The sequence below is a fragment of the Oncorhynchus nerka genome, linkage group LG15 (assembly GCF_034236695.1).
Source record: "Oncorhynchus nerka isolate Pitt River linkage group LG15, Oner_Uvic_2.0, whole genome shotgun sequence".
In the NCBI taxonomy this organism is placed as follows: Eukaryota; Metazoa; Chordata; class Actinopteri; order Salmoniformes; family Salmonidae; genus Oncorhynchus; species Oncorhynchus nerka.
The window spans coordinates 65,673,860-65,696,458 of record NC_088410.1 but is presented as its reverse complement, the minus strand read 5'-3'; the positions used below and the strand labels follow the sequence as shown (position 1 = coordinate 65,696,458).

The following is a 22,599-nucleotide window of genomic DNA, read 5'->3' as shown; positions in this document are numbered from 1 at the left end:
CCGTTTTCTGATGGTTAGGAGAATATTCCATCAACGTCACACCCAACATACACAAAACAAGGTTACCTGTGCCCAATAACGTTTAAAACATAAGACATTCTGTCATGGTCCCTTTGAGATTGTTGTCTACTTCCTGTCTTGTTCCTTGGACGTTACTAAAGATGTTGTTAGGGTGTCGCCTGATGGTCCCAAAAAAGTTGCTTCATCACACATTGTTACTGTTGCCAAGCCAATGAAGTACTTTCCCTGTTGGTATGGTTAGAAACACTCACACAAACAAAGCTTTCAATTTACACACATGACTACATTATTAATTTATTCAGTCATTATTACTCAACATGTCCTCAACTGGGATTTGAACTCACAACCTCTTGGTTCATGGCATTCCAATCTTCCCATTACACCAGTCTGTGTCAATGACTGATTTCACCTGCATTGCTACACTTTGCACTTCAAAGTACATCTCGGCTCTGTTAAAATCACACTCACTCTATCATAGTGATTAAGGAGTAACATTAAAACTAAGTAATATGCCCCCACCAACATTAGACAGCCAGACAGAAAACCCTCAAATGGTTGAAACAAGTCAATCAAATTAATGATGAGAGAATAGTCACATTAACTGATAATGGACACAGACATGGTGGTGTAGCAGGATGATCGGAATGCTGTTAACCAAGAGGTTGTGAATTCAATGTTTTATACGTCATTGGACACATGAATGTTTTTGCAAAGTTCCCATGAAACATGTCTTGAACATTAATATCTTATATTCTGAGAACATGTATCACGACTTCCACCGAAGTCGTTTCCTCTCCTTGTTCGGGCGGCGTTCGGCGGTCGGCGTCACCGGTCTTCTAGGCATTGTCGATCCACTTTTCATTTTCCCTTTGTCTTGTCTTGTTTTCTTACAAACCTGGTTTCCATTTCCCTCATTATTTGTTGTGTATTTAACTCTCTGTGTGGGGAGAAGGAGACGCTGGACCATCTCGAGGATTTCACCCGCCGTTTCCGGGCAGTCTTTGGTCACCCGCCCGAGGGTAGAGCGGCGGGTGAACGTCTCTACCACCTGAGGCAGGGGACAAGTAGCATCCAGGAGTTCGCCATGGACTTTCGGACCCTGGCCGCCGGCGCGAGACGGAGCGACAGGGCCCTGATTGACCACTATCGCTGCAGTTTGCGCGAGGACGTCCGTCGGGAGTTGGCCTGCAGGGACACCATCCTCACCTTCGACAAGCTGGTGGACCTGTCTATTTGGTTGGATAACCTGCTGGCTACCCGATGACGTCCAGAGCGGGGTCTGTCGGTTCCATCCCCCAGCACCACCGCTCCGATGTCCATGGAGCTGGGAGGTGCTGTGAGCAGGGAGACCGGCGGACGTTCCATCTCGTGCATCATCTGAGGTCACACTGCTGGTCGGTGCCGGGTTGGTTCCTCTGGGGATCGAGGCAGTAGGCAGGACACTCTGGTGTCACCCCAGGTGAGCCGGCACCATTCTCACCCAGAGCCCTCTGACACATGTTGTGTGTGTCACTTTTCCTGAATTTTCCCCGCATTCCCAGCATAAGGCGCTCGTCGATTCAGGCACGGCTGGGAATTTTATAGACAAATCGTTCGCCCATAGTTTAGAGATCCCCATTGTTCCCGTGGCTGTGCCCTTCCCGTTCACGCCTCAGACAGTCGACCATTAGGGTCAGGGTTGATTAGGGAGGCCACCGCTCCTCTGGCCATCGTAAATCCACTTTTCATTTTCCATTTGTCTTGTCTTATTTTCCTTACAGACCTGGTTTCTATTTCCCTCATTATTTGTTGTGTATTTAACACTCTATTCCCCTCATGTCTTTGTGTGGAACTGTTTGTTGTAAGTGCTTGTGCACATGTTACTGGTGCGCATCGGATTTTGTACCCATATTCTGTTGTATTTTTATGCCATTGGTTTTTGGATTAAACTGCTCCAGCTACTACCTAGTTCTGCTCTCCTGCGTCTGACTTCCCTGACACCAGTTACGCACCCCTTTACAACATGGCAACTATGTTCTGTGTATGTTTGGTGTGATGTTGATGGAATATTCTCCTAACCCTCTTGAATATTTTTGCAACATTCCAATAAAATGTGTCAACAACATTGATATTGAATATTCTGAGAACATGGTAACCACATTCTGGGTAAGTTCTGTTTGACATTAAGGGAATGGTCTCTTGGAAACAGTCCTTACACATTATTAGAACATTCCTATGAAAATGTTAGGTAATGACCAATGAGACTCTTAAGGGAACATTCTCTAAAGTTGTGGGAACGTTTGTTGTTAACTGGGTTAAACCCAATTGATCCAGTGTCGACTCCACTCTCCGAGGCTGTCTCAGGGGTAGTTGAGATATACAAGACACATTTTCAATTCACACTTGTGTATTAATATGAAATAAGGCACACATATATAAGCACCTACCAAACTATTACGGTTAATATGACACTCACCTTTACAATCTCTCTACTTGATTTTCGCTCCCAATCTCCTCTCCCCACTCAATACTTAATCCCATCCCTGCTCACTGGCTCTCGGAGGGATTCCAGGCCCATTGAGTCCCATCGTGATTAGCTGGCTGCGTGAATGGGAGATTAACTAAGAACTCAGAGATTTGTGTCAGCCTCTGAGATACTCCTCCTTCTCTCTTACTCTCTAACTATCTCTCTCAACATACACCACAGCACATATCAATAACTGTGTGTGTACTCTCTGATTGTGGATATTATCTTTCTGATCAAGTATATAGTAAATATTACATAGATTTATACCCAACATGCATACAGATGTAAGATCTTAATTTGAGCCAGTTTGCTACAGCAGGAAAATAATCCTACAGCAACCGATAATGTGAATTATTATGTTGATTATAGCTAATAGAAATGTTTGTAGGGGTTGATATATTTTTTGTTACAAACTTTAGAAGCCTTTTTGAACCTTGAATACATTACAATTTGTGCTTACTTACAAGCCCTTAACCAACAACGCAGTTTTAAATAAATACCCCCCCCAAAAAGTGACAAATAATTGAAGAGCAGGGTAGGCAACAACAAATCCGCCACTTTGACCCTCAACATGGGGGGCCCTCAGGGGTGCTTGCTTAGTCCCCTCCTGTACTCCCTGTTCACCCACAACTGTGTGGTCGCGCATGACTCCAACACCATCATTACGTTTTCTGACGACACGACTGTGGTTGGCGACGATGAGACAGCCTGTAGGGAGGAGGTCAGTGACCTGGCAGTGTGGTGCCAGGATAACAACCTTTCCCTCAACATCAGCAAGACAAAGGAGCTGATCGCGGACTACAGGAAACGGATCCATATCGACGGGGCTGTAATTGAGCGGGTCGAGAGCTTCAAATTCCTTTGTGCCACATCACTAAATAACATGGTCCACGCACACCAACACACTCGTGAAGAAGGCATGACAATGCCTCTTCTCCCTCAGGAGGCTAAAAAGATTAGGCATGGGCCTTCAGATCCTCAAAAAGTTATACAGTTATACCATTGTATGCATCTTGACTGGCTTCTTCATCGCTTGGTAAACTATTAGTGGATTTGGCTATTTCAGCCACACCAGGTGTATAAAATCTAGCACACAGCCATGCAATCTCCATAGACAAACATTAGCAGTAAAATGGCCTTACTGAAGATCTCAGTGAATTTCAACGTGGCACCTGCAAAGGATGCCACCTTTCCAATAAATCAGTTCATCAAATTTCTGCCCTGCTAGAGCTTCTCCGGTCAACTCTAAGTACTGATATTGTGAAGTGGAAAAGTCTCGGAGCAGCAATGGCTCAGCCGCGAAGTGGTAGGCCACACAAGTTCACAAAACAGGACCATCCAGTGCTGAAGCACGTAACGTGTCAAAATCGTGTGTCTTCGGTTGCAGCACTCACTACAGAGTTCCAAACTGCCTCTGGAAGCAACGTCAGCACAATAACTGTTCTTCGGGAGCTTAATGAAATGGGTTTCCATGGCAGATCAGCCGCACTTATGCCTAAGATCACCATGCACAATGCCAAGCGTCGGCTGGAGAGGTGGTGTAAAGCTCGCCGCCATTGGACTCTGGAGCAGTGGAAATGCTTCACCATCTGGCAGTCCGAAGGACGAATCTGGGTTTCAACCGATTTCAGGAGAACGCTACCTGCCCGAATGCATAGTGCCAACTGTAAAATTTGGTGGAGGAGGAATAATGGTCTGGGGCTATTTTTCATGGTTCGGGCTGACCAAGTGAAGGGAAATCGCAACACTACAGCGTACAATGACATTCTAGACGATTATGTGCTTCCAATTTGTGGCAACAGTTTGGGGAAGGCCCTTTCTTGTTCCAGCATGACAATACCCCAGTGCACAAAGCGAGGTCCATAAAGAAATTGTTTGTCGAGATCGATGTGGAAGAACTTGACTGACCTGCACAGAGCCCTAACCTCAACCCAATTGAACACCTTTGGGATGAAATGGAATGTTGACTGCGAGCCAGGTCTAATCGCCGAACATCAGCGCCCGACCTCACTAATGCTTGTGGCTGAATAGAAGCAAATCCACGCAGCAATGTTCCAACATCTAGTGGAAAGTCTTCCCAGAAGAGTGGAGGCTGTTATAGCAGCAACTGGGGGACCAATATATTAATGCCCATGATTTTGGAATGAGATGTTTGACGAGCAGGTGTCGACATTTTGCTTTGGAATCCGTCCACACAGCGCTACAGAGGGTAGTGTGTATGGCCCAGTACATCACTGAGACCGAAGCTCCCTGCCATCCAGGACCTTTATACCAGGCGGTGTAAAATTGTCAAAGCCTAAAAATTGTCCAGCCACCCAAATCATAGACATGTAGTTCCAGACAAAAAAAGCATCCTCTCCTGGCTCCCCAGCCCTATCTTCTCTTCTCTCCCTCTCTCTTCTCTTCATCACGTGGACGAGGAGAGAGATCATCACTGGGGAAACCATCCAGCTGGAAATACAACTCCCAGCGAGGGGCCTCCACCATGGTTCAGCGCCGAGGACCCGACTACATCACATGCCATCGTACCAAATGGGTCTAGGGCTAGGCTAACCCCACTGTCATAGGACTTGTGAGCACATGTTGCCAATGCTTTTAGGTTAAATTATTTCAAAAGCATTTATAGTTCCACAAAACAGCTGAGATAACTACCAGGACTTCACAAAATGAGAGATGTGTGCCATACCTCTAATTTAAAACCCAAAACAAAGCTCTGGCTCGGCTCAGACCTTTCTATTTGGAAACAGAAAGAGGGAGGGATCTGGCTCTGCTGAGGGTAACACATTCAAAACGTTTAAAGTCACATCCTGATTCCTGACATTCCAGGAAGTGAATCCTGTCCAATGTGAGGGCTGTGTTCCCAAGCAGCTGTTCTAAATAGATTAGTACCTCTCCTCACCCCTGCTGCTGATGTCACAGTGAAGCCATTGAGATAGTAGAGGGGTAAGGGCATGTCTCGGAGTCTGGCCTACTTCTAGTTATAGCCCTGCATCCCGTGCCTAATGACACCCTGATCAATGCTGAGTTATGGAGCGGGACTCTGGGTGTCCTCCATCAATGCTCTCCCTTAAGCACTTCCTCTGAGATATCTTCCACGAGCCCGCAAACACTGAGCTCATGGATGTTAAATTGTGACTTAATTTGTGACAGACACATGAGACAGACACATGAGCTTTACCGATGCAGTGGAACAGAAGAATATGAAATAATTTTATGAAATAGAAATTATGGAATTTTGTGGTGGACCTGGAGGCATTCTCACTTTTCATCACTTTCTCTCCAGCCAATCTAAAAGTGTGTGAGTGGTGGGTATTCTAAGACTTAGTGAAGTAATGAGTTTTAAGCCCTGTTTTAAAACTGTTCAAAGATGGCCAAAGATCTTTGAGTCTATGCTCTTACAAAACCACACGGATGTCATGAAGATTTCCAGAAAAAAAGATCACTTCACCTGCTTCAAACTGGTCAGCTAAAAAGTATTTTCTAACTGCCTTCCTAACTCTGCCTTGGTAGTTTAGACAATTTAAGAGACTACAGGTCATTTTTCCCTCCCACTCTACGGTTTTACAAAGTACTTCAATGTACAAACAGTACTTCAAAAAGAGTTTGGCTTTCATGCCTGAGGATTTCTCCAATTCATCTGGACTACTGTGTCTGATCATACATACTAGGTTATTGCCCTGAGGTGTTCCTTATCATTCTGATATACTTTGAAATTGTGTTGAACAGGAGCACATAGTAAGCAGCGGCTGGATTCAGCTATGTGGGGAAACAAAAGTGAATAATGTTATAAGACATGTAATAACCACATCAATCGTAAAGCTGTCCAATGTCATTTCAAACACACATTTCGGACTTAGCTACAAGTAACCATCATATTAAGGTGAAAGTGTTGAGTGCAAAAAAACAAGTTGTTGAAGTTGATGTCCCAAAATTTCATTATTTCAGAGTGACAGCAAATCACAGCATCAAAAAGACTCTGGGGCTCAAATCTCTGCAGGGGAGCTTAGTCTTCCCTCAATGCATTGTGAGTTCAAAAATGTAAAATCTAATTCACTTCACGTTGACTTGTCATTCCAGCCGAGGTAAAGCAATACCTGTAGGCAGGAGGGGTATATATTACAAATGGATAATATTCTTTGATCCAATAATGTAGGAATAAAGTGAACCCCTCTACCTACTTACCAGGCCATTGACTCTCACACACCATAGAGAAGATGATACAAGGAGCTGTAATGTCGGATTACATGAACAGCACAAACCAAATGGACTTAAAGGGCATGTTACAAAGGCTCAAGACAGAAACCAGGTTTTAACTCTACTCTGGCCATGCACCTCCTTTGCCACTCATCTCACCTGACTCCACTCTGCTCATTAACACACTTGACCATTTACGCAGCAGTTCCTCCCTCCAGTCGTTCTTATTCCTGTTGATGAATACATGGGGCAGCCAACTTGCTTTCCTTTCTATGTTGTGTGTGTGTGCTTTGTGACTGAGAAGTGAGTACCTTTCATTATTAAAGAATATGTATAACTGTTAACATTCAGATCATTTTTAGTTGATGTTAAAGTTTATATTCCGCTGCCAAATTACTTAATACTAACTAATTTCCTGTCAGTCCAGCATGTGGGATGCATTTATTATTTATCCCTTTTGCACGTGACAGTCATGCGTGTATGTTAACATGTGTTTGTATCTCCCTCTTGTATTTCCCTCCTAAACCACATCTGACCACCTTTCCCCATGTGCTCCTGTGTTTGTGTGCAATAAAACCCTACTATTTGGAATCCTGCTTCATCTCCTTTCATCTGCATTCTTCTCGTTGCGCCAATGTGGCACTTCGAACTCTGAACTAGTCAAACCCTCCTTAATACAGTCCTCCTTTTCTACAGGGCAATTATGCCACTTTTCAACCTCTAATTCATTATCTCCAGCACCATACCAGTGTTTACATGTGAAAACAGTATGTTTCTATTATCTCATTAAACATAAGGGTACTAAATAAATTCTTCTGACATCACAGGGTAGGATTAAAAGTAAGAAACTGTGATTTTCAAAACTTGCATCAAGTTTCTAGCCATGGGGAGGGTATTTTCTTGCTGGCCATGTCACTGCGAATCTTTTTGAAATTCACTGTTTTTAAAATGTCAAATTTGTATGTTTTCACATACAGTACCAGTCAAACGTTTGGACACTTACTTATTCTAGGGTTTTTCTTAATTTTTTACTATTTTCTACATTGTATAATAGTTGTGAATACATCAAAACTATGGAATCATGTAGTAACCAAAAAAAGTGTTAAACAAATCAAAATATATTTGAGATTCTTCGAAGTAGTCACCCTTAACCTTAATGAAAGCTTTGTACACTTGGCATTCTCTTAACCAGCTTCACCTGGAATGCTTTTCCAACAGTCTTGAAGGAGTTCCCGCATATGCTGAGCACTCGGCTGCTTTTCCTTCACACTGCCGTCCAACTCATCCCAAACCATCTCAATTGGGTTGAGGTCGGGTGATTGTGGAGGCCAGGTCATCTGATGCAGCACTCTGTCACTCTCCTTGTTCAAATAGCCCTTAGTGTTGGGTCATTGTCCTGTTTGAAAAACAAATGATAGTCCCACTAAGCACAAACCAGATGGGATGGCGTATTGCTGCAGAATGCTGTGGTAGCCATGCTGGTTAAGTGTTCCTTGAATTCTAAATAAATCAGTGTCACCAGCAAAGCACCATCACACCACCACCATATTTCAGGGTGAAAACCACACATGCAGAGATCACCCGTTCACCTACTCTGCGTCTCACAAAGACACGGTGGTTGGAACCAAATATCTCATTTGGACTCATCAGACCAAAGGACAGATTTCCACCGATCTAATGTCCATTGCTCATTTTTCTTGGACCAAACAAGTCTCTTCTTATTGATGTTCTTTTGTAGTAGTTTGTTTTCAGCAATTCGACCATGAAGGCCTGAGTCACACCGTCTTTGAACAGTTGATGTTGAGATGTCTGTTACTTGAAGTCTGTGAAGCATATATTTGGGTTGCAATTTCTGAGGTGCAGTTAACTCTAATGAACTTATCCTCTGCAGCAGAGGTAACTCTGGGTCTTCCTTTCCTGTGGCGGTCCTCATGAGAGCCAGTTTCATCATAGCGCTTGATGTTTGTTTGCGACTGCACTTGAAGAATCTTTCAAAGTTCTTGAAATTGTCCGCATTGACTGACCAAATAGGGCTGTCGACTGTATACCAACCCTACCTTGTCACAACACAACTGATTGGTTCAATCGCATTAAGGAAAACAATTCCACAAATTAACAAGGCACACCTGTTAATGTATTCCAGGTGACTACCTCATGAAGCTGGTTGAGAGAATGCAAAGTGGGCAAAGTTGTCATCAAGGCAAAGGGTGGCTACTTTGAAGAATCTCAAATATAAAATATATTTTGATTTGTTTAACACTTTTTGGTTGTGTTATTTCATAGTTTTGATGTAGAATGTAGAAAATAGTAGAAATAAATAAAAACTCTGGAATAAGTAGGTGTATCCAAACTTTTGACTGGTACTGTATATCAAATAAGATGAAAAGAACTCGTCGGCCAAGAGTAATTTCACATGGATAATGGCTCAATGAGAAAACGATTACGATTATCTCTCTCACTAGCTCTGAACACACCCACTGTCTGCTGCCTGTATTGCTGAGATACACAGTCATGTTCAGTCAGACATGAAACTCAAAGGATGAAAATCAAACCTCAACCCATAAGTCTACGATACAAATATATGCTAAGTTACACTCACTCAAAAAATACCTTCCATAAAACACACTTGTGTGATTCTGCAGTTCAGAGCACACAGCTTCCGGCTGGAGCATCAGTCCAATCTAACTGTGAACCAGTGCTCTGGAGTGGGGGTGGAGGTTTGAAGGGAGAGAGTGAGCCAGAGCACGACTCACTGACAGGCCAGCGCTCATTCAATATATCAACAGTACAGTCCTGACAGGCTGACAGAACAGGAAATCTCACCTGCTCCCTCCTGTCAGCTCCAGCAGACACAATAGTCTCAACTGCTGCCCTCCCTACAAATAGCCCACAGAAGGGGCTCTGCACTCTGCAGATTCTCAGCAACCCAGGTGTCTCTAGGAATGCTTGTTACCTGTCTAGTGCAGAGTGACACAGAGTTAGTGCGTGGGGGTGTAGGCCTACATACCCAACATACTAGATAAAAACTTGCTTCTAAATGCACTATAGCCTTTTTCACTTGAGGCATTTGGAACTAAAGGGGCCTGATTTTCAAAGGGCAAATGAAAACAATATTGGACTAGCCTATATGATAATACAGTTAGGCCTATGATTTACTGAACAAAAATATAAACGCAACATGCAACAATTTCAAAGATTTTACTGAGTTACAGTTCGTATAAGGAAATGTGTCAATTGAAATAAATTCATTAGGCCCTAATATATGGATTTCACATGACTGGGAATGCAAATATGCATCTATTGGATCAGAAAACCAGTCAGTATCTGGTGTGACCACCATTTGCCTCATGCAGCCGGCACATCTCCTTCACATTCAGTTGATCAGGCTGTTGGTTGTGGCCTGTGGAATGTTGTCCCACTCATCTTCAATGGCTATGCGAAGTTGCTGGATATTTTAGTGGGAACTGGAACACACTGTCGTACACGTCGATCCAGAGCATCCCAAACAGGCTCAATGGGTGACATGTCTGGTGAGTATGCAGGCCATGAAGGACTATGGAAATGTTCAGCTTTCAGGAATTGTGTCCAGATTCTTGCGACATGGGGTTGTGCATGATATGATCATACTGAAACATGAGGTGATTGCGGCAGATGAACGGCACAACAATGGGCCTCAGGATCTCGTCAGTGTATCTCTGTGCATTCAGATTGCCTTCGATAAAATGCAATTGTGTTCGTTGTCCATAGCTTATGCCTGCCCATACCATAACCCCACCTCCACCATGGGGCAGACTGTTTACAACGTTGACATCAGCAAACCACTCACCCACACAATGCCATACACATGGTTTGCGGTTGTGAGGCCGGTTGGACGTACTGCCAAATGCCTAAAACAACATTGGAGTCAGCTTATGGTAGAGAAATTAACATACAATTATCTGACAACAGCTCTGGTGGGCATTCCTGCAGTCAAGTATGCCAATTGCACACTCCCTCAAAACTTGATCTGTGCATTGTGTTGTGTGACAAAACTGCAATGTTATTAACCCCAGCCCAAGGTGCACCTGTGTAATGATCATGCTGTTTAATCAGCTTCTGATATGCCACACTTGTCAGGTGGGTGGATTATCTTGGCAAAGAAGAAATGCTCACTAACAGGGATGTAAACAAATTTGTGCAGAAAATGTGAGAGAAATACACTTTTTGTGCACATGAAACATTTCTGGGATATTTTATTTCAGCTCATGAAACATGGGACCAACACTTTACATGTTATGTTTATATTTTTGTTCAGTGTAGTATATATGCCACGTTTAAGTGTTAAGCGAAAAGGGGGATAACATATTAATAAGAATGCCCAAGAATCTATAGAGATGTTGAAGAACTGTGGCAAATACACCACATGCTGGAGAGTAACATAAACTGACGGTGAGTATAGTCTAGCCAGTAAAATTTTTTTACTTAAATTACTTTGTGAAATTGTAGATGACCAAGGTATGACCAGACCAGAGTGCAGTTCATGTTATCAACTGGATCAGCGCTCACTGAGACCCGTTACTTCAGTCATATATAACACCAATTTAACAATAATGTAACAACGCAACTATAATGTAACAGTATTCTTTATGATAAATTAACTCGAGAAGATAGGCTGTCTTAAATTTCCGAAATAAATTCACAGTATTATTTTTATTCGAGCTACAATGCATGCCATGACTCTTGATGGCAACACTATTCTATAAAACTGTCTGATAGCCATATTGGATATGGTTTCAGTCGACCACAAAGGGAATGAAGGGATGAATAGCCGACTATGTAAAGACATTGCACTGAATATTGACAGTGAATAATACTCTTACCAGAGATAACTAGTGTGCCAATGTACTCAGTCCGAATATCTCCACACGAATCTTGCATCTGCTTCTTTGCTGTTTTTTCTTTGTCTTGTGGCTCTTCACTCCGTTACCTGTTATACGGCAATCAATATTTTATGAGATCCGTGTGCGCTCCTTCTCAATTGCCGTGTAAATGTAATGTGTTCACTATAAAAATGTAGCTCATAATCTATTGAATGTGGGATGTTGAGTGTGTCCAGGTTCCGCCTACTGCATGCAACCTCCAATCAATTGGTTCTATTGTGGGGTTCCAGAGCGCGCGTGGAGCGTTTTTTCACGCGGCACGCGCTCTCTTGGAGCGCAACAAAATTACATGTACTAGTCTGTTACATGGCAGCTTACATTTCTTCGTTCTTCACTTTAATTTTACGTTGAATAAACTATGCAGAAATCATTATATCCATGATTGCCTGTTGCATGTAGCACCATATTAGTTATGATTGTTTGGTATTAAACAAACATTTATATTTTCTCAAAGTGTAGACTTAAGACAAAAGATGAATGATTAAATAACTATCATAGAGCATAGACAATTGACCCAATAATATGGAAGGGAGCATATCACACAAAATAGACAGTGTTTTCTTTAAAGTATTGTCGTTTATTTGGCCCTTTCATTCCTGTTTTAAGGCGAAATGAGTCGCCACTTGCAGTGACCTGCTTTGAAGCAGCTTCCACAGTGATGCCATGCAGAAGCAGGTTTCAAGTTTCTCTTTTTTTACACACACCATTTCTGGGTCATTGACTGTCAGCTTATGAATAGGATGAGGATTGTGATGCTCTGGCATTTATCTACAAAGGCTCACAGACTCATCATCACAGGTATAGGATACATTCAGTGTGTGAATGATTCATTGGAGTAGGGACACATGACTCTATGGACACCAGAATTACAGCTGCGATATTTTACTCGCTCGTGCACTACACATAGCCTACAAATACCATGCTCAAACAACCTTTATTCCTGTGGTGTCTCTTCTATATGGATGGGCCACTCCATCGCCTTTGAAGTCGTCAGAGGACTGCAGGCCTAGTGTGGAGTGCAGGAGACATTTCACCTCTGGAATCTAGAAGCCTAGCAGCTGTTCCAAGGGGGCGGCCCGGTGGGGATTGATTACCTAGTGAGGAAGGGCCATGGAGGCGCAGGCAGCATGCACAGCTCAAAGGTCAGCGGAGAACCAGAGCAGATGTACACTGTGACACAGTTCTGTCTCTCATTAGAGAGATGTTGTATCCATTGGGAACTGTTCGACCTTTAGCCTACATTTGGACACTTGAAATATACTCACACAATAGATACACTGGTTGTCGCTTTTATTTGTCTTATCAGGAAATGAAGAAAGATAAATCAGACAGGAACAAGGAAGGGGATACCTGGTAACTGGTCCTTGAAGGTGTGGATATTTCCTTCCAGCAGAATCATCCAAGTGTGTGTGTGTACATGCGTGCATGCTCTCCTGGTTTCTCCTGCTGTGCGTGACTTCACAGCTGTCTCCTTCACAAGGTGATACTACTGCAGAGAGACTTTACAAGCACAAAAGTTAGGGTTTACATCATTATGAAAAATCCCTGATGTATAACATTTTGAGGGGCTACTATATCCATGGCCAATGTATTAATCGCTTTCCAAGCCATAACCTCATCCCGAGGCTCAATCGCTACTGCATATAGACAGAGAGAGACAGAGAGTGACCGAGAGCTATTGGATGTGCTGGGTTAATTTAGCTAGCTGGTGGATGAGATTATTCAAACCACCATTGAACCACCATTGAATTTCCCTAACTGGATTGGTCCAAGTCTAATGTTTACAAAATAATTGTCCCAGATAGTGACATTTTAAATTATAACCAATTTGGCAAAACGAGGTATACTATTCCTGTTTACCTAATTAGAGTAGCTCAATTGCATATCAGATGTTCCCATGATAGCACTCTTTACTGAAAAGCTCATATGACAGCGACGGTCCATTGTTTAGGATTTGAATGGGCAAATACCTCAAGAAGAGACCTTTGGCAGGCTGTCTTGTGCAATGACAACGTCAAAACGGCCCTTAGTCTGTTTGGGCTGCGTCTGCATGTCCAGTCAAGCCTGTGTGTCTGTGGCCTATGGAGATGGACATGAACACAGGGCCTAGAAACCCTCTACCTTCAGCACATAATGGGGCCAGAGAAAGAAAAGGATGCCCTCACAGATCACTACACCCAATCAATTGGCTGAGTTATGTTGGGAAATGTTACGATCAAACCCAATTAAGGTCAATGTTTCAGGCCCCCCTGGTTTTGTCTGTCGGGGGATGATTGCCATTCACTTTGTTTTCATAAACAACAGGCCATATGAATGAGAGAGACTCACCCTATTGTGAGTAATGTTTGATGTCACTATACAGTGAAACATCAGCACTTCTTCCTGTTTATAGTAGGCACCTCACAAATAACAGAGGGAATATTTTAGAAATGAGTGTGCAAATGTATTTCTTTACTGAAATGAGGGAGTAGATCATGATATAAGAATCATGTGTAATGCTATAGAGAGTCAGCAGTTGTTCCAGTGAATCACCAAAGGCTTGTGACAGGTGCTGGATATCAGAGGCGCTAACAGTGATGACACTTGACACACTGCCTGCGGGAATGAGGATGTGAGTCATATAGGTGTCTGAAGAAAGTACCTCGAATGCTGACTCTGTTGGCCAGGGTCATTACATGGAATAATCAAAAAGCTTTTCTACTTAGAAATCAAATGATGAAAGTCAAACCTTTATGTGTTTATTCTGCTTCATGACATTCTGTGATTACATCTCCGCGATGGTGCCTTTACAGACTCAGTCATCCCTTAACTGTCAATGACCCACTGTGGTTGGTTGCCCTGTTGGTCCATGGAGACCAGTTAGTGATCTCTCTTAATCTGGTGGCATGGGGGGTGTAATATGGTGACCCTAAGAGGCTAAGTACATTTATGATGGACAGTATATGACCACTATCAACTATAAATATGATTGACAAACCACTCTAAAGCTTCTGATATTCCCAGTTGGCATAGAAGCATACACCATGAAGAGTCTACTATATCGGAGGCCCCATCTGGTTCTGATCTGCTCGTCAAGGTCTCCTGTTTTCCTCAAGTGAGGCAGCCTTGCGTAAATCCCTCACTAAATTCCATTGCAACACTGGCTGGATTCCCATTTAATTTCCATCGTCTTAGTGATTTTAATAATCAAGCCAAATTTGGTCTCAAAAGGAGCTCAGTGAGACTGCAGTATGTAGAACATCTAACATGAGTTGCTCTAGGTAAACTCCCTCCCGACTAGCACTTTGATTTGTTCTAGGAATAGAGATTAAAACGAAGCATGTCGAGATAAGATCTCACATCATTTTCATGCCCGACAATTGAGCAATCAGTGTAGGAATGTAAAGTCATCTGAGTCATCAAGAATAAAACTGGAGCACAGCTGTAATAGTTGTGCATTTCAAGAATATCCACAGGGTGTTTCCACAGCACTATGTTGCCGACTGTGAATGGTGGTTTTGTATTTTGAGGACGACTTTAGAGCAAGTGTCCTCAAATGTTCACTGTGCTTCGTGCATGTCTTCTCACAAACAAACACACATATTGCCTGTGTGCATTTGCAGCAATGGCATGACTGACATCATCAGTGCGAGATCAGTGAAGGCTGTGTCATCATCCAGAGGTTGATATGGTGTGAACTTTCAAACTGTGGCGGTGACGATCAAATACAAACACAGAGACACACACAGGCAGTGATTACTGGAGGATTTTTAGTTTAGTCAGATGCCCTCAAAACCCCCAACTACCTGATTCACTACAGTGTCTGAGATCTCAGCCAAAAAGTCAGCTGGGCTCATTTCTGGTCAAATAACTGTCATACTAGCATGGGCAACTGAATCATCCAGGCGATCTATTGGAGTGGCACCAATAGACAGCAGCAGTTTAAATTGACATGCAGCATTTGTGGCTGTTACATAATGCTGCTGTACAGCCAGCCGGTGTAATCAGCCAGTCTCTGAAGTGTTCATCAACAGGAGACATCTGTCATACCACTGAAGTGTTGTTTGTTATTTCCTCAAGACTTCAAGCGACAGCGAAAGTTCACAGGACAACTTCACAGAGCACCCCCTCTCGCACACAAACACACACACATAAACACACACCCGGACCCCCCCCCCCATTAGAGAACCTGTGCCGTGGTGCACAGACGCTCTGCTGGAAACAAAGAACCCCTGAGCATTGTTCCTCTCTGCAGGAGGAATTCCGCGAAGGGAGACACCAGGTGCCTCTCCATGAGAGCCCCAGACACAGAGGGACGAGGCTCCAAGATGTTTGAAAGAGATCAAGGCTCAAAGACATACCAGACACCACAATCTCACAAATCCTCAAGATATTTCTATTAGATCAGGCTTTGATGTGAAGAATCTTATATCCTGTTCAGGATGGTCATCTGAAGTATGTTTGTGTTGATGCAGTAGAAGTCTTCTGAAATATATAATGAAGACCTCAAGCTATCTATCTTGTACTAGCAAATGCAGGGATCTGTCCCTAGACAAGTGGACTGCAGAACTCACTGACCTCCCTATGGTAAGCCTTCACTGATCCCACTATGCTGGAGCTTCTCTCAGCGAGTTCCTCACATTCTGCTTATGAACGAACGGGTTGGAGCACAGTGCACTGCAAAAAAATGTGAATCTTACCTACAATTTTAAGGATGGTATTGAGACAATGAAGTTATATTTATTTGTTACATTTATTTGTTTTGATCTCGATCACCCAGAAAATGAATCAAGATCATGTGTATTGTTTTAAGGTATTCTGACTTGTTTCAAGCCTCCTTTATGGTTAAAGAGAGCAAAATTATCTGCCAGTGATAATTGATCTTGGTAAGACGTCAAGTCAATGCATTCTAATGGTAAGAGATATCTTGGTAAGGTCAACTTTTTTTGTGCAGTGTGGGCCATACGAGTGGAATTTTTGAGAAGGGTAATTGCAGACCGTAATTAGGGGCGTTTTGTGATATCGGTGTTTCTTTATGTCAACTTACACCAATTGAAGCTCACCATTGGTCCCTGGCCGTTGCTTTCCTGTCGGGGACAACAGTTGTTTCAACTGTAGTATTGTAGCTAAGCCTGACACTAACCATTTACTTAACCTTAGTCTCCTAACTTGCGACGCTAATTCACCTAGCACGGTAATTATCCTAACCTGCAGGGCCGGCTCTTTTGATTCCCCATAAACATACAAATGGTATATGAATTACCCTGGCCGGTTTTGCCAATGTAGCACTTCCGGGCCTGCCAGTAGCACAGACCAGGACAGAGGCTATATGCCGTGTGTGCGCTCATGATCTGAGGAAGGGTGAGGAAGGGGGGGGGTGTAATAATGTAATATTTAGTAGTTCAAATCCAAAAATGCATTCTAATTGGGCACCTAGCCATGCAATGTAATAAGGTACCGCCTTCATTACCTTGCCTAGGAAGCTCATTGGATCCCAGAGCCGTTTTTTTTTCTCTCACAGAGAGTGGAAATTGTGTTTCACTTTTACAGACAGCTAGGCCTACAGCTAATAACAGTCTAGCTAGTAGCTTTGTTAAGTTTTGGTAGCAGCACGCTGAATAAATATAGCTAGTTGGCTACGCTTTTATCAGCATTGATATCCAAACATGTCTGGGCACTGCCAAGAGACAAAAAACTGAGGAGCACCATGTTGAGAATGATGCCAAGCTCACCGACCAGCCTGCAGGCCAAATCCACAAGGTTGAGTAGCCTATCATCAAATGTAATACCAGCCCATCCCCCACGCCACCTTCTGACCAACAAGATGGAGAAGAGCCAGGGCCTAGGACCAGCAACAGGAGAGTAACATCACAACAAGCACCTGCACCTCCGTTACCTCAGCCACTAGCACCTGACAACTGGTTGAATCTAACCAAAACTGAACCAGTGGAAGCAGAGTTTATTGTGGCTCGCATATTCTTGGGAAGTGAAATCACAACCATATCAACAACAAATGGTCCTCACTCAGTGTTCTTCAAAGATACAGCCGTTGTCAGTAATGCCGACTATGCTATTGGAACTGAAACATGCAACAACAAAAAATTGGGGCATCTACAGCAATGTGCAAAAATGTGTTCTCCACCATGAAGAACATATTCAGTGAACATAAACTCTGAACAAAGACTATGTTACAACGAAAAACCCAACTTTTCCAGCTGGCATTTGAGAGGGACCTGACAAGTACATTTCGCCAGGAAAAGGAAGGGAATCAGAAACTTCTCATGAGGTTCAACACAGCATCGAGGAGGCTGCAACTCTTCTAAATGGTAAGCCACAACCTTTATGGCACTCGCCGTTGTTCCAAAATGATTAATTCATTGGTTTTCCCTCCTGTGAGCCTACTGGTTGTTTGGCTAAATTATTTATGTCATGTAAAGTTAGGCCTTTGCTTTTTACTTCAATGCATCTTTAATATTGATCTGTGATTCTTAATGTCATTACTTGCTTTTGCGGGTCTAATTGCAATTGATAGATATACAGATGTGTTATTCGATGGGTAGAGGGACCAATGACCAATGTAGCTTATTGGCACAGTGCTCCTGTTGTCCTGGCTGTCCACTTTGGTGGTGCTGAAATTGACAGAGCATTTAACGTTACCCTTTCATCACGCTGACTGGTGGTAGCATTCTGTGCATGGTCCTGAATCAATGGTTATGGTATGTGCTATTTTAATGAGCGCATCTTGGGCTACCAGTCTTTGTGGGGCTTCTCTTCAACACCGTGTGCTTTCTTGTGTGCAAAATTACATTTGTTGTGTATATGGCTTCACTTCAGAAAGGCCTAGATTTTTTTACATTTTGAATGTCGCAGTAGTAGGACCAATACCATGTGTAACCTACTAAAAGAAGTAGGCAAACGTTCACTCTGTTATTTGCCATACACATTAGTTGCTACTGTAAAAGTCATACTTGCGATAGTGTGTGTGTGTGTGTGTGTGTGTGTGTGTGTGTGTGTGTGTGTGTGTGTGTGTGTGTGTGTGTGTGCCACACAGAAAGTGGCGGCTTGGTTACACTCATTGCGTAGTGTCACAAATTCGAAAGCAATGTAGCCTACAGTTCAAATCTAAATCAAATCAAATCAAATGTTATTTGTCACATACACATGGTTAGCAGATGTTAATGCGAGTGTAGCGAAATGCTTGTGCTTCTAGTTCCGACAATGCAGTGATAACCAACAAGTAATCTAACTAACAATTCCAAAACTACTGTCTTATACACAGTGTAAGGGGATAAGGAATATGTACATAAGGATATATGAATGAGTGATGGTACAGAGCAGCATACAGTAGATGGTATCGAGTACAGTATATACATATGAGATGAGTATGTAGACAAAGTAAACAAAGTGGCATAGTTAAAGTGGCTAGTGACATAAGAATGCAGTCGATGATCTAGAGTACAGTATATACATATGCATATGAGATGAATAATGTAGGGTAAGTAACATTATATAAGGTAGCATTGTTTAAAGTGGCTAGTGATATATTTACATCATTTCCCATTATTAAAGTGGCTGGAGTTGGGTCAGTGTCAATGACAGTGTGTTGGCAGCAGCCACTCAATGTTAGTGGTGGCTGTTTAACAGTCTGATGGCCTTGAGATAGAAGCTGTTTTTCAGTCTCTCGGTCCCAGCTTTGATGCACCTGTACTGACCTCGCCTTCTGGATGATAGCGGGGTGAACAGGCAGTGGTTCGGGTGGTTGATGTCCTTGATGATCTTTATGGCTGTAACATCGGGTGGTGTAGGTGTCCTGGAGGGCAGGTAGTTTGCCCCCGGTGATGGGTTTTGCAGACCTCACTACCCTCTGGAGAGCCTTACGGTTGAGGGCGGAGCAGTTGCCGTAACAGGCGGTGATACAACCCGCCAGGATGCTCTCGATTGTGCATCTGTAGAAGTTTGTGAGTGCTTTTGGTGACAAGCCAAATTTCTTCAGCCTCCTGAGGTTGAAGAGGCGCTGCTGCGCCTTCTTCACGACGCTGTCAGTGTGAGTGGACCAATTCAGTTTGTCTGTGATGTGTATGCCGAGGAACTTAAAACTTGCTACAAAAATGTCCCATTCAAAGGATTGAAGTTAAAGCGATGAAGCCTGTAAGAATCTTTGATAGCCTAGTGGTGCTCATTCTGTCAAGCTGATTCATGCGTGTTGATAGGTACAAATTATGCGTCGAGCCTACGGCAGCTACGGATGCATTTCGAATACACTTGTATGTCATGGTGGGGTGCATATCTTTCCTGTGTTATTCTATAAAACGACAGTTGTTGATGTGTATGGCTACATTTCAGATACATTTTTGTACATCTGAACAGTAGTAGGACCAATCTACTTTGTTTTATTAGGGATCTAAAGCAATGCTAGTGTGCCCCATGGATTTAAAATTCCCTCTCAGGCATGTCATCCTGGTAATCTACTATGGAAACAAATCATCTGTGTCGAGAAACAATCCGTCTCCTAACACTGGAACTGACCAATGGTATGCATCATTGACCATTTCCTGATACCAGGGAACACCCACATCAAGAAACGCCCAGAACTGCAGTCTGCAATTACACCATATTAGAATTTCTGCAGACTGCATGCTCACCTCATCCTTGCCAAAAACAACCGACGGGGGCAGCAGCGGGGACTGCTGGGAAACTACGGGACACAGCGCAATCCTCGGGCTGGCCATGAATGACAGACACACAAGCTGCAATCTCCAACTACGTCAAACTCATTTTAACTGTAAACCTGGTCATTCAGTCCACATACTGTAATGGCTTGGAAATGGATCTGTCATTGCACAAAGAGAGTATTTGATTTAGTTTGGTGTGGACCGCCACCGTTAATGGGACTGTTGTTCGTAAACAATCAGAGACAATAGTGGAAATAGCGCGCTGATGTTTAAAGGAACAATAGTGGCTATGAAGACTGTTACAGTCAACATAGGCCAATCAGTACATAACATGCTGCAGTAGAGTAGCCCATGGCCCTCTCATTTAATCACAAAAAGTCCAGTTTTATTACGATTCATAATAGGGTATCATTTGATAATAAATAGTAGTGTAATGAGAACATGCCTCACATGATCTCTCAATTACACTTATTAAAGGCTCACCCGCTGAATCATGCATGGCTATTTCAGTGATAAAGTGATATACTGTGGGAAGCATTAAAGACTAATCTAATTACATTGAGTTTTTTTTTCTCATTTATCTTTGCACTTATCCAATGATCACCTCACAGGAGTCAACTGTAATTCTAACTGAAATGTGGTCTTAGTTGTCTTAGAGATCATTAAAGTAATCTCAGATACGAAGTTGAGAAAATGCCATGGCTTTTTGTTGGGAGGGAAGAAAATGGGTTTCAAAATGTCTCCAGTAAAATGAGGACAAGAACTACAGTATATTCTGAAAGGTGAACTTTACTTAACAGGTTTACCACAATCAGAGAAGGACATCTTGTTCATGTATTTACTTTGCCGTTACTTTACTTCTGATATATGACACTGATGGTACTGTACTAGCCAGAATACATATTTAAATGGTCAAATGTTCACTAAAGACCAGCTTGTAATTGGTAATCGGCATTGTGGAAAATATGTCTTAATTAAAATAGAGGAAGTAAATACTGGGGAGAAATGACACATTTCTCTAAAATATTGAGGAAAAACTATTCTCTATCAAGCTGCTGAAAGACGACACAGTTATGTTGACCATAAGACAAAGATGGGAAAGTTCCACTGACCAGCAGTGGCACCCTGCCCTTTACCACAAAACCCAAAGCCCCTCCATAGCTGGGCCTCATGTTGTCCAAGTGGAAACAGGGCCAGAGGACCCAGAGGAGTCTCACCAAGACACTCAGCAGGGTCGCCAGAGGACACGGGATAACGCCTGTTTGATTTGTCAACATTCTCAACAAATCAAGACAAAGTCCTTGCAATTACTAAGGGTTAATTAGGTGACATGACTGGAAGGTTATTACTGCAGGTGAAGTGTATCAAATACGCTTCTTACATGTTCATGTTGCGGGAATGGAGTCATGGGTAGTCTGGAAGGTTGATTTAGTATCACAAGGTGACGTTCTTTGTGCTAATCTTAATTTAAACTGTAACACTGATGTGATTTTAATGCAGACCCTCATGCCCTAAAACAAACCTACGCTTTCACTCTTCTAGTGCACATCCCCACATTACAATTACAGATCCAAGAATAGCCAACTGGAGAAATCCTTTCATGCAGAACTTTTAATGTAAATTTGAATGACAGAGAATGAGTTTTATTCAAGATAGTTGGCTCAGTGTTTAGGAACTAAACTGTATAAATGCATACTGTATATTAGTCAAGGAGTGCTTTCCTGAGAGACACTGCCAATGGTTTCTATCTGCCTTGACAACCTTCACTATAGTACAAATCTGCTATAGGATCAGAAGTCATTAGAAAAATGGACATTAGAAATGTGTATATGTAATCCCCCCTAAAACACTCTGGCCCCTTGTAGTGGTTGTTATGGAAATACTGCAGGGTGACTGAAATATGTCCATTCATAGCCTGGCCCACTACAATATGCAAGTCACGACTCACCTACTACACAGCATGGTATTCAGTGGGACAGCTGGGATGACGGGCGCTTGAGCTTGTGGAGTGTGACCGGACCCTGACACGAGGTGACAGTTGTGTGGAAGTTGCTGTTTCTCCAGTCTGGTGGCAGAATAAGATAGATCTCCATTTATAATGGTCAAAACCCTCTGTCTGGAGAGATCACAGATCATGCTCTGGAAATCTGGGAAAAATCGAGGAATATGTACTAAGGCAAAATGTCAGTAAAGATAGCATCACATTTAACCCTTTCTTCAGACTTCAAATCTATACCCATGTGGCTATTGTGTTAAATAAAACTCCTTGAAAACTGATATGATGCATTCCAGCAAGTCCCCAATCAGT

At 42.8% G+C, this 22,599-nt stretch overlaps 1 protein-coding gene across 2 annotated transcripts in view; it reads right to left on the bottom strand.

The window, feature by feature from the left end:
- Positions 1-11,823, bottom strand: part of LOC115143140 (sodium-coupled neutral amino acid transporter 3-like) — a 68,245-nt gene extending 56,422 nt beyond the window's left edge. For both annotated transcript variants that reach the window (XM_029683249.2, XM_029683251.2), the window contains exon 1: positions 11,581-11,823. The gene's annotated coding sequence lies outside the window, so the exon portion shown is untranslated. The remainder of the gene's footprint in view (positions 1-11,580) is intronic.
- Between the last annotated feature and the right edge of the window lie 10,776 nt (positions 11,824-22,599).